Source organism: Petromyzon marinus, chromosome 20 (genome assembly GCF_048934315.1).
Source record: "Petromyzon marinus isolate PM22_M1 ecotype Great Lakes invasive population chromosome 20, UKy_Petmar_22M1.pri1.0, whole genome shotgun sequence".
NCBI classification, from domain to species: Eukaryota; Metazoa; Chordata; class Hyperoartia; order Petromyzontiformes; family Petromyzontidae; genus Petromyzon; species Petromyzon marinus.
In genome coordinates, this window is record NC_133686.1 from 9,838,980 (window position 1) to 9,851,736 (window position 12,757).

General features: G+C 43.1%; 1 protein-coding gene across 14 annotated transcripts in view; it reads left to right on the plus strand.

Moving 5' to 3' along the window:
* Positions 1-12,757, plus strand: part of LOC116944118 (chromodomain-helicase-DNA-binding protein 9-like) — a 171,174-nt gene that overhangs the window by 40,220 nt on the left and 118,197 nt on the right. The window contains exon 1 of one of the 14 annotated variants that reach the window (XM_076068308.1): positions 2,988-12,143. The exons of 12 other annotated variants lie outside the window; for them this stretch is intronic. The gene's annotated coding sequence lies outside the window, so the exon portion shown is untranslated. One more of the 14 variants, XM_076068307.1, reaches the window with a different exon arrangement.

Sequence of the window (12,757 nt, forward strand, 5' to 3'; positions counted from 1 at the left end):
AGTAGAAATGTCAAGCATTCTGGGTCTAAAAGGCCATAAGGAGGGTCCCGAGGGAGCAATAATGGTTGTGATTTTACTCCAGATTCTTTATGGTGACAACGTCCTCAGGATGTTGAGGGGAGTGTTCTGGGCTCATTGCTCGACCTCAGGAGGCTAAACATGTGCCTGTGGTATTGCCGTTTCATTTCTAGATGATCCCCTTGCTTCCATTATGATGCCAATTCAGGGTTATGGACTGATTGGCATCAGTGGATGTCAAATGTACTTGCCTACATATTGCAGTAAGGCAGGAGGAACACAATTCTACGGTTCATTGTTTCTAGAGGTTCACTGGGAGTTCCAGGTCATAATGTTTGGCCTGTCTTCCTCATCAAAGGTGTTTACAAAAAAGGCTCCTGGTGGTAGTGGTCACATGCCTGTAAAACAGGGGTCACCATGTGTAACCTTATTTGAATCACCTTACAAGAGCAAGCTCGGAAGTGATCTTGGAAAGGTCAATCGCAGAGGTCGTAGAGGTGCTTCAGGAACATGAGTTAAGTGTACTCCCCCAGCGGACGCAATTATATTATTCAAGCACGTTGGAGGGCTGCTAGACAAGTCCCAAGGTCAGGTCTTCATTAACCCAGGAGGTGGCTTACCTCAGGACTAAAGCAGCGAGCCTAGTTCTTGGTGGATTGCCTCCCTTCCACTCTGGCAGAGGCCAGCCTTCACGAATTGGACCCGGTGAGGGCCTTGGGCTTCCATGTGGAGAGGCCTAAGGCCTGAAAAGGCCTCTAAGGAAACGGGCCAGACACGTAGGAGAAGGTGTAACACTCTAATCCAAGCAATGGCAGTGCCTTGGGCCAGCAGCGCTGGTATTCCGCTGAAAGATAGCTGCAGGGCAGTGGTGTGCAGTGCGTCCCACTTGTTGACTATCCATTATCACTTGGATACATTGGTGTCGCAGGAGGGTAGTCCTTTCAGCGGCAGCTCCTCAATAGTGCCCAGGGCTCTCTATGACACATTCGGCCACTATTGAGTCGTGACATAGCCAACACAGTGGTGTGTAGCATACTATTGGAAAGGCCCGATCATTGCAAGTCACTACTCTACGGACATCCGGCAAAAACGTTAGCAAGCTGCATTGTGTATACAATTCTTTGGCAAGATCTGACCATGTCCATCCAGTGCTCGCTGAGCTGCATTGGCTTCCGGTTGCTGAACGAATACATTATACGGTCTTACTCATTACACACAAAGTTCTTGCCACAAATGAACCACAATACCTTGCTGATCTTGTCAAGGAACATAAACCATCACGTAAACTCCGGTCATCCTTATGGTAGCTTTTGGTTAACCATCGAACAAAGACGGTGACTGCATCGTGCACTTTCAGGTGTACTTCTGCAGCCGTATGGAATGCTCTTCCAACATTAGGAAGCCACTGAAGCTATGCACTTTTAAATATAGATTGAAAACTAATTTCTTAAACTGACTTTTGTGTTTAGTCTGTCCTTCCCCTGCACCTCCGATTAACATGGCTGGCTACGTACGGTGCGAAAGAAGTTCAACATATATACATAACTCAGAAGGGGGTGGATAAGCATTTTTCCTGCCTTCGACTTGACTGATACAGGTTCATTTGTCGGTGACCGTCTTATAAACAAAATGTGTTTCAGTAATTGCGTTACAGTGAGGGAAAAAAGTATTTGATCCCCTGCTGATTTTGTACGTTTGCTCACTGACAAAGAAATGATCCGTCTATAATGTTAATGGTAGGTTTATTTGAACAGTGAGAGACAGAATAACAACAAGAAAATCCAGAAAAACGCATGCCAAAAATGTTATAAATTTATTTGCATTTTAATGAGGGAAATAAGTATTTGACCCCCTCTCAGTCAGAAAGATTTCTGGCTCCCAGGTGTCTTTTATACAGGTAACGAGCTGAGATTAGGAGCACACTCTTAAAGGGAGTGCTCCTAATCTCAGCTTGTTACCTGTATAAAAGACACCTATCCACAGAAGCAATCAATCAGATTCCAAACTCTCCACCATGGCCAAGACCAAAGAGCTCTCCAAGGATGTCAGGGACAAGATTGTAGACTACACAAGGCTGGAATGGGCTACACGACCATTGCCAAGCAGCTTGGTGAGAAGGTGACAACAGTTGGTGCGATTATTCACAAATGGAAGAAACACAAAAGAACTGTCAATCTCCCTCGGCCTGGGACTCCATGCAAGATCTCACCTCGTGGAGTTGCAATGAGTTGCAGCCCAGAACTACACGGGAGGATCTTGTCAAACATCTCAAGGCAGCTGGGACCATAGTCACCAAGAAAACTATTGGTAACACACTACGCCGTGAAGGACTGAAATTCTGCAGCGCCCGCAAGGTCCCCCTGCTCAAGAAAGCACATATACATGCCCGTCTGAAGTTTGCCAATGAACATCTGAATGATTCAGAGGACAACTGGGTGAAAGTGTTGTGGCCAGATGAGACCAAAATGGAGCTCTTTGGCATCAACTCAACTCGCTGTGTTTGGAGGAGGATGAATGCTGCCTATGACCCCAAGAACACCATCCCCACCGTCAAACATGGAGGTGGAAACATTATGCTTTGGGGGTGTTTATCTGCTAAGGGGACAGGACAACTTCACCGCATCAAAGGGACGATGGACGGGGCCATGTACCGTCAAATCTTGGGTGAGAACCTCCTTCCCTCAGCCAGGGCATTGAAAATGGGTCATGGGTGGGTATTCCAGCATGACAATGACCCAAAACATACGGCCAAGGCAGCAAAGGAGTGGCTCAAGAAGAAGCACATTAAGGTCCTGGAGTGGCCTAGCCAGTCTCCAGACCTTAATCCCATAGAAAATCTGTGGAGGGAGCTGAAGGTTCGAGTTGCCAAACGTCAGCCTCGAAACCTTAATGACTTGGAGAAGATCTGCAAAGAGGAGTGGGACAAAATTCCTCCTTAGATATGTGCAAACCTTGTGGCCAACTACAAGAAACGTCTGACCTCTGTGATTGCCAACAAGGGTTTTGCCACCAAGTACTAAGTCATGTTTTGCAGAGGGGTCAAATACTTATTTCCCTCATTAAAATGCAAATCAATTTATAACATTTTTGACATGCGTTTTTCTGGATTTTGTTGTTATTCTCTCTCACTGTTCAAATAAACCTACCATTAAAATTATAGACTGATCATTTCTTTGTCAGTGGGCAAACGTACAACATCAGCAGGGGATCAAATACTTTTTTCCCTCACCGTAGGTGATCACCGACGTACTCCGCATCCCTCCCACCATCCCTTTACAATTATTGTTTCAGGAACAAAGCATAAGGAGGGGTGAGCATAGTTTAAAGAAAAATTAGTTGATTGGGTTGGTTGTTTGGATTGTGTTGACCATCACTACTTTTCAATAATGTTGGTTAGATTGGAGTCTTTTGTTATATGCCGATGTGTGCATTATTTTTACTACGTGTCCCCTCCACGGTGGCTTATATAGTCTTGTCACTGATGAAATGGTGTTGGAGGGATCACGTGGCTCGGATACCTCCCCCCACCCCCCTCCCCCTGTGCATATGTATACATTTACATAATATTTAACACGAGTTTCTGAGTGCCCAGTACAGAGATCGAGTTTACATGCATCTGAGTCGGAGCGTGTCGGTGACCACCTATGAAAACCAGGTTTAAAGTACCATAAACAAATGTTAATTAAAATTCAATCATCGCGAGTGTACTGCACAGATGAGTAATTTTTAAAAAAGTACAGCAGTTAAATTTGTTTTAAACAGCAAGAAAAGACAGCACTGGCAGAGGATGTGGTTAACAGAAGCATCCTAGGGAGCTGGTTTACCAATTATATCAGTCTGCCATGTCATCTGGTGATGATTATACATATTTATATTATTTAAATAAAATTACATGTACTTAATACATTTCAAACAATAAATATGTCCAAAACGTACAACGTAACATCATCACCAGCAGACTACGTGGTATGTTGATGAATGCAGAAAACTTTGCCATAAAGCACGAGGATAGTGTTCTGGCCAGCTTTATTTTGTCTTTCATTTTTAATATAAACTTTTATTTCAGGTAAGTTTTGTGGCTTACCTATGTCTGGCTTAAAGAGGTTTTACTACTGTCCTGGTTTTAGCTAGGTTGTGTGTCGGGGGTCGTCAAACACGCGTTTGAATCTTCATAGGTTTTTAAATAAAAGACGTAAAAGTTCTGGTCATGCATTCGGCATGCTTTTGTGACATCAAGTACAATTGATGTTAAAATCTATGAAATTGATAAATGTGATATTACTAGTGCTGTAATGGCATGCTTAGTCATGACTTGAAAGTCGGGTAAATCACTAAACAAGCTTAAAACTTTTTTACAATTAAAATAACATTCAGTCAATGTTTTGTGTAGTGTGACTTCCAGTGTTATATTTGTATGATGAGTACCCTTGAATTCTGTGCGTATTCAGTTCGCAACTGCATGACATTTATCTCGTCTCCCACGTCTTCTTGCACAAAACTTCTGACTGAATATTTTAGTGGAATGGCTAATACACCTCGCCTGCGTACATTTGCATCACTGGTTGTCTGGCTACAAGCAAGTCAGTATCTCTGCATACATTTCTGTTTTTTTTTCCATTCACACAGTGAGCTATTAAAATATATGTATTTCTAAACCTGATTTTGTTGTGGGGGTTTTGGCCTCTTATCAATTGTTCATTTGCCCTGTAACTGAGAGATTGAATCCACGCAGCTTTCAAAGTCTGACTTCACAACCGTATTTCACCGTGCTGCACTCGAAGCGTCTTGTCACGTCACTGATGGCTCCTTTCTCTCCTTTTTTCCCCCATCTGCCATCGTGACGTTTTCATGCACATGGATGTATTCTCCCTTGTGGAGGATGCAAGCAGTCGCCTTCCCAGAGTCATCAGCTCACCCCAGAGCATGCGTTACACTGCAGCCATTTGCACCCCACCAGTCCGTTCATGTTCAGGGGCCGACTGGTTGTCAACAGGCAGAGCGAGGTTATTGAATTTATAATGGGAAATGTTCAGCATCTCTCATCCCGCAGTGTTGTGGGGAATGCACAGCAACGTCCTTGCCGTATTTTCGCATTCATTGTGACATCTGTAGCCCGAATGGTACTTTATCATGACATTCGTGGATTGTAGACACCCAGTGGAAGGGCTGAAAGGTAGGCCAGTCGATGAGAGTACAGCAAGTGGGCTTCTGAACTATATACACATGTTTATACGTGCTACGTGCTTGTGTGAGTGGGGTTTCCACTTGTTTGTGTCCCATAAGGTAAATGCTTGTTATGAAATTGACCAAATAATCCAAATTCAGCAGATTTGTGGTAATAGTGTCTGAGACATAGTATGGCTTTCCTGGATCATCAAAGCTGTTTTAAGTATTAATCTTAAAACTTAGTTTTAACTATTGTTCGGCATCAGGCAATTCAAAAAATATAATGAAGCTGCAGACTCTACTATAAACTCTTTTGGCTTCTGGGCCAAATGTGGTAAGCTGAACATGTTTTTGTTTTCTTTCCATTCCATTCCATTGTTTATTTAAACTCGGGTGAAGCCCATTAAAATACAATGGACGCTAAAGGTGGTGTACTTGACCCTTGGTGCTGCTGGTTTTTCAACCCGAGGGGTAATGTTGTTAACTTGTATCCTGCACACATCTAGATTAATCTTGAAAAGTAAGCGAACCAATTGATTTTTCAGACAATTACAAACAAATGGTTTGCTTACTAGTTGACTGGATGCTGTGGTTGAAATAGGAAACATTTCATGCTCCGTGGTAAATTCAGAAAAAAGAGTTTGTTAACTTTTTTGGCCTTATCACATAGTTCATTTTGTGGGTTTTAAGAAACCATCCTGAAAAAACAGTACCGTAAGTGAGCATCTTTACACTGCTGTATTAAAGTAACAGTCCTTCACTATTATGCGCTGTTCAAAAGTCTGTTCTGCAAGGATTTCTTAGTAGTACCGAATGAAAAAAGGAAGCACTATTAGCCATAGGAATGTAATAAATAAAGTGGTTTTATTTAAGTTGGCCACAATTAATGTCTAATTGGAGACATTGCCATATTTTATTGCTTTAATATACTGCATGTCAACTGGTTAGAGTCCACTGAGATTAGTTATGTGTTTTACAATCCAGGCCTGTCTTATTACAGTTAATTCAGATTGTAACTACACATTTTAAAACTTGTATTTGAGCTGCGTTATCAACACATTACTGCTTTCTTATGTGAATGTCACAATGAAGTCAGTACCGTTGGTCAAGATTAAATTAAATCAGTTGGCTGCCAAAATTGGCTTCTGTAATCTAACACCACTACCTGATAACAAAAGAATATACGGTAAGGTAATATTGGGGCATCGTCATTTCTTACAACCCTTTGAGCAACATGAACGTTGGTTCACCTTGTCACAGATTGCTTTGTAGACAAAGATGTGTGTTATGTTTACACATCATGCACCGATCCACCAATCCTTTCGCCCATTACCCTGGCACCAGCTGCTGTCTCGTCTGCATGAGGCGCCAACACCGAATTCTGGGCTCAAACCACCTTGATAGCTGTTCACGCGAGCCACTAATTGGGCACCGTGGGCGTGCCCTCATTAAGCGATCCTCGCGTGATTAGTACTACAACACAGCTTAGCAGGGAAATGTAATGAGGTATTTGATTATATGCTTGGTTCTTGATTGTTTTTATATTCCACAGAAATTTAGTCAAGGAGAAAACCCTCCCAGCTTTAAATTCGCACGGATGTCGAACTTGGTCAGTTTTTCATTAAAGGGCAGCATTTTAACGGCCCTGGGTTAGTTTGCAAAAATTCCACATTCCTGTGGCAGTCTTCTGCATAAGACAACCAATGTTGACTTTCTACAAAGTGGTGCTCATTTCACCTATTCTAGAAAGGTGATGTGCTGAGTAGACTCCAGCCATGATTGTGGATATTGCGCCCCATCGTCCTCCACTAAGACAATACATTATTGAATTTCAGGTAAATTTAAAATGTGCCACATTACAAGCACAATGTCCACTTCTCATAAATTATGTTGCAGGTTCTGCAGCATCCTTTTTATAGCAAGTCTTCATTCTTTAATGGAGCCCCATGGCATTATTTAACAAAGGTGAAATCCATCCATGGAACCCTTGAAGGTTGCCCCCTTGGTAGCTACCAGTCATTCTGAAAGCCGAGCGGTTCTCAACCCGAAAACCTTTCAGAGGGACGCAGGCTGCAGATGGATACCGTGCAGAAGAAATGTTGAATGTGGCAGGGAACATAGGTCCAACGTTGTGATGACACATCACTAATACACATCGCGAAGAAAATGCTTTAGTAACACCGTGTCGACTACAGGCGTGGGCATGTGATTTCCTTGTTTAGTCTGGCCTTAGTAACCTGGGTAGGGGGGTGGGCTGCAGGGGACGGGTGCAGGGACCAGTGGTCTTGATTGGTAGCCACCATACCAAAAAGGATGAGCACCACTGCGCTGGGCAAATAGTTTTCACCCATGATTTTATTATAATAAGTCACTATTTGCAGTGAATTAATAATGCATTTTAGATGGTGTACATATGTAGGTAGTGCATTAGCAAGCCAAATTATTGTTTTTTTTTTGCACCGCCACTTTACGTGCCAATTGTTGGTGCTCATTTGGCCACATACTTGATTGACTCTTTACGCAAATACTTGAATATGACGCTTTGACTGCTGCATTTTATGTTAGCTGTCATAGAAAATATTACACTGAAAGCAAGCCGAAACCCAATTCATGCTGTTTTATCATGCCATCAAAACTATATCGTTTCACAGTGGTGTGTCATCTGAAACCTTCTGTAAATAAAACAGTCAGTTTCACCTATCAGCTTTCAGCTACAGGTTTGTGTGCCGCCATTATGGGTTTCCCTCCATATTCTGTGGCTACGTAGACAACATGGAGCAGCTCCCAGCATCCACCTCGTGTTGTGACAGCCAAACCGGTCTCATCGGGCTACCGCACTAATTGTGTACTTATGTATGTTGAACTTCTTTCGCGACGTACGTTGCCAATTGTGTTAATTAGAGGTGCGGGGACAGGGAGACAACAAACTAAACAAAAAAAACAACTTGACTGGAGGTGAAAGAATCCAAGCATGGCTCTGATGCCACTGTAGGGCAACTATATAGGGCAATATGACCTTACTCCTTAAAGTCGTGCATCTTTCTTTAAATTGTAAATGTTGTGGCTTGGCTCTCCAACACACCGGCATGCTGTACTAGTGACGAATTGGCATGTTTTGTTTACGTGACAACCCAGAATAGTTGGCTGTGTCGGGTGGTGGCGGGTTTTAACGACCCATTCATATATTTACGTGATCTAACCCCCAAAAAAACCTCTTATGGATGCTTTAAAATGTTTTATCATGAATTCTGCACCACGGCTTAACAAAGCTTCAGACTCATGTTGGACAGGCTTTTAATACACAGCCAGAGTATTCATGTGAGTACAACACAAAAGCTATGTATTGTTTGGGTCGCCTATTGCAGATATTGAGAGCCTGGGCATATTTGTCCAATACGGACACGTTTGTCACGCATCTCACTGGCAGCAGATTAATAATGTGACGCCTTTATTTGCAGAGCAGGAAAGACAGTCTCTTGGAGTGTTCTTGGCCAGGTATACACTGGTGAGGCAATTGAATATTGCGAGGCTCAGTCATTAATACAGTTATTCAAATAGCCCTGTTAGCTGCACCTCAGACAGCCACGCTTGGTATTTGGATAACATTTTTAGCAAAGGTGTGAAAGTCAAATGATGAATGCCAATTCCTGGGTTTTGCTCACGGTGCGGTAGGGCCAATGAACTGTTGATGGAGCGTTGTACTTGGGAAGTGCGAACTTAAAGTGGCAGTTGTCTGCATACATTTTATACCATTTGGAAATTGTAAACACATTTTCATTAGTCAAATAATATTTGAGATTTCAAAGGAAATGTTAGAGGAATTGAATGCATCATTTACAGGTATATCCTGAGGTGAACTGATCCAACTTGCCATGAAAGTGCTTGACTCGCACTTGAAATGCCATTTGTGAGTTGAATCAGCCCATTGTTTTTGCAGGGTTGATAAAATGGATACCACTTTGTGGGAATTAATCAGAGATACCCCTTTTCAAGAGATCGAGCTCTTTCCTAACATGTGGAAACTACCGTTCCCTCAGATCTATCAAAGGAATCTGCTTCAATGCTTGGATGCGCAGAGGGATACTGAATTGCTTAGCAGGCTACACATCCCGTGAGTGGAAAATAATGCAACTCATGGAGCATTGTTGTCACAAAGGCTTTGCAGACAGGCAAGCTCTGTGAGCAGCTGATGTTCTTTTTTGTGGCGAAATGTTAACTACCTCGCCTGGTATGCAGGATCATGGGTTCGATTACAACCCTAAGGCCTGCATATTTGGAGTTTGCATGTTCTCTCTCCCCGTGGTCATGTGTATTTTTCTCCGGTTACTCCGGCTCTCCCTCCACATTTAAAATCAGCATCACGCCTTTCGAGTATTTGGCTGCTGTTATAAGTTAACGCGTGATAACCCACTTCGTTGAGCTATCATTTATGACCAGGTCGCTTCTAAAAAAGAGCTATTATAGTTCAGTGGGCCTTACCTATTAAAATAAAAAGTTACATTGTTTAGTTTATACTCTTTGTTACTTTGTTTTGTTGGGCCATTGGTGGAAAAGCCAGGAGCTTTCCTCACATCTCCACCTTCGTACAATCACACGAAACGAAAACAATTTTTATTTGACCAAATAAGGCCCACTGAGCTATATAGCTCTTTTGCAGAAGCACCCTGGCCACAAATGATAGCTCAAGGAAGTGGCTTATCACGTGGAAATTTATAGCTGCCAAATACTCTAAAGCACACATTTCTAAATTTGGTAGGGAAAAACGGGAGGACCCGGAGAAAAATCCACGCGACCACGGGGAGAACACACAAATACAGGCGGGCAGGATCGAGATGGAACCCACGACCTCCTGCACACCATGAGAGGTTAACATCTCGCCACCGAGATGCATATGTGGTGATTAACACACATCCGACTCCATTCCTCACTTGGTTGGGTAATTTTGAACCTCTTGCATATGTAAATGTGTGTCTGGCTTACTGAAATAGGGGGTGTGTTGGGGATTTCATGGTTCTGTATGCATGGCGTTGGACCTGCCTTTTGGAGGGACTTGTGCAACTATTAAATCACAAAGCATTGTGATATGGTGATTGTAACACTTGGGCTTTACTTTGCCATGATAGACTCCATAAACTTGAAGGCCACTGGGACATACAGAACGATTCCTAAACTTCCCGCATTCATTGGCTAAAAGCGCCTCACCACCAGCGTTATTAATGCCACCTTGTAACTGAAACTATGTAGTGGGGTAATATTTCAGATTTATGGCCTTTAATTTCCTGAAGGATTATTTCCGAAAAATCATCTTTACCCTCGCATTACACTTTGCTGTAGAACAAAATAATGATTTGCACACATTAAAAATGTGTTTAAATGACACAGTTAATTTCACTATTGCTTTTGCAATTCGATTCTCACTGCCGTTGTGGTGCATGTAGAATCCATACATACCTGTCAACCCATAAGGTTTACCCATTTTCTTGTACAGGGGAATTGAGTTTTCAGGTCCATACTGCATGCAACCGTTTCAATACGGGCACATTTTTTGCGTCTTATTGTTTGTGTTTCTCCCTTGTGATGGGACTTTGTAGGATGAACTTTTAAGATTTATAAGGGCACGGGGTGACCAATAAGGTCTGAATTGGTCTGTAATAAGGTTGGCACTGATAAACCGTTGACAAGTATGTTCATTAGTGACTCCAGAGTCTCATAGAACCATTCACAAACAACATTACGTGGATTTGAAAATCATTTGTCCAAGGCCGTAATTATAATATATACACATCCCCCTCAATAATCAAATATGCTCAAAATGCCCCCCCCCCCCAATATATTGCTATTAAAATATTTGTAAAAATTATAATTGCAATGCTATGTAAATAAAAACAAATTTGCTAAACCTTGGCCCCAATATCTGGACTTGTCTTCATATAACAATGCATATATATCTGTTTATACGATTGTGGTTTTGGTTGTACTTTATGAATCCCTAATCTGTGTCATTACATACAATAAAACAGGAAAAAAAAGAAAAAAAACAGCAATGTATTATAATACACTATTAGACATTATTGTAAAAAAATATATAAAGTCCATCCCATGTGTTAGTGAATTTTTTTAATATTTTAGGCAGGAAATGGCAGGAAATTATTTTTCAAATTTAGATTTTTTTTCTGGGGGGGGCCCAGACCCCCTGGAAGATTTGGTCCTCCCCCCCCCCCCCAATGTTGACTGCATGGCTACGGCCTTGCATTTGTCACACGCACAAATTGAGGCCGAGTTTGTTTTAACAGTGGCGCTGAAGCGTTTGTCCCCCCCCCCTCTGCTTTGACACCGCTGCCAAACCGCCGTCCCATAAAGTTGCGTTTCCGTTCAGTGACCTCTTGTTGACCGCCGAGTCCTCGCGTGCTATAGGCTCGGCTGAGTGCAGGAGGGCGGGCAGAAATCTCACGGTCTGTGTATGTGAGAACACGCCGTGGGACTTGAGGTGGGGGGGGGGGTGTTGCCCCTATTGCTGTCAGCTATGGCCAGTACGGTTGTCCTCTGCATGCAGGAAGGAAGCATTAGTTTCGTTGTGCTTTTTGGACTGCACGGATGAACTACAAAACAAAACTGAGGGTCTTCGCAATGCGCATATCTTCCGATTATTTGAATGGGGGATAAGCAATGCGCCCCAGGATACACGAGGGAACAGGCCATGTTGTGCAGCAGCCTACTTCACATAAACAGTTATGTGTATACGTAAAAAAAAATGCAGTTGTGCGATCTTAACCTCCCCCCCCGCCTCCCATTAATTAGCATGTGCGTATGGTTGACGTGCCTTTGGCCGTTGCAGTATAGCAGGAGATTTGAGGAGGGCCCCCCTTCGTCGCGATGTTCGTAGCAGCGAGCCGTCATCCTGCGCCGGGTCTGCGGCTGCGACTCTGTGGCTTGTATCGATTCAGTGGAGAGGAAGAGAGGTTTGTGTATTGGTTATCCGCCGACTTCACCATCTGAATATATAAAAAAAAAAGCGGCGCGTTTTTATTGACATCGTAATAAACTGGGAAATGGCCCTCCCCGATTGTCGGGACGACGTCGCCGCAGGCTCGCTGTGAGGCTGCACCACCACGGCCGCCGCCTCCGGCTCGCCGGGTTTCGACCGCGCTAATTCCTGCCGCAGACTTCCACGTGTAGTTTTGCACACAGCGTGTGAAATCGAAGCGAGAATTGAGATTCATGGGCTTTACCTGGCTCCATTTTGCCCGTTTGAGAGGGAGGCAAAGGTAAGGTTACACAGTACACGCTTCTTTTGTGTTGTGCAGGATGACAAAAGGAACAGCACTAACTGCTACTACAGCAGTAGTGTTGGTTATATTGACAACAAAATGGCTCTTTTGTCACTTGTTGGTTGTCTTATATTTTTTTTTTCCCACGTCGTGTCTTTCCAGCACTGTACAGCGTCGTTAGCGGGTCGTTAATATTTAATGCTGGCTCGTCGAGTCGTTCGTTGTAATGTACGGCCAAATTCTTTATAATATTTTCAAGCTCCTGCCTGTCGTCTTGTGCGTGTTTGTGTGTGTGTGCGCGGGCG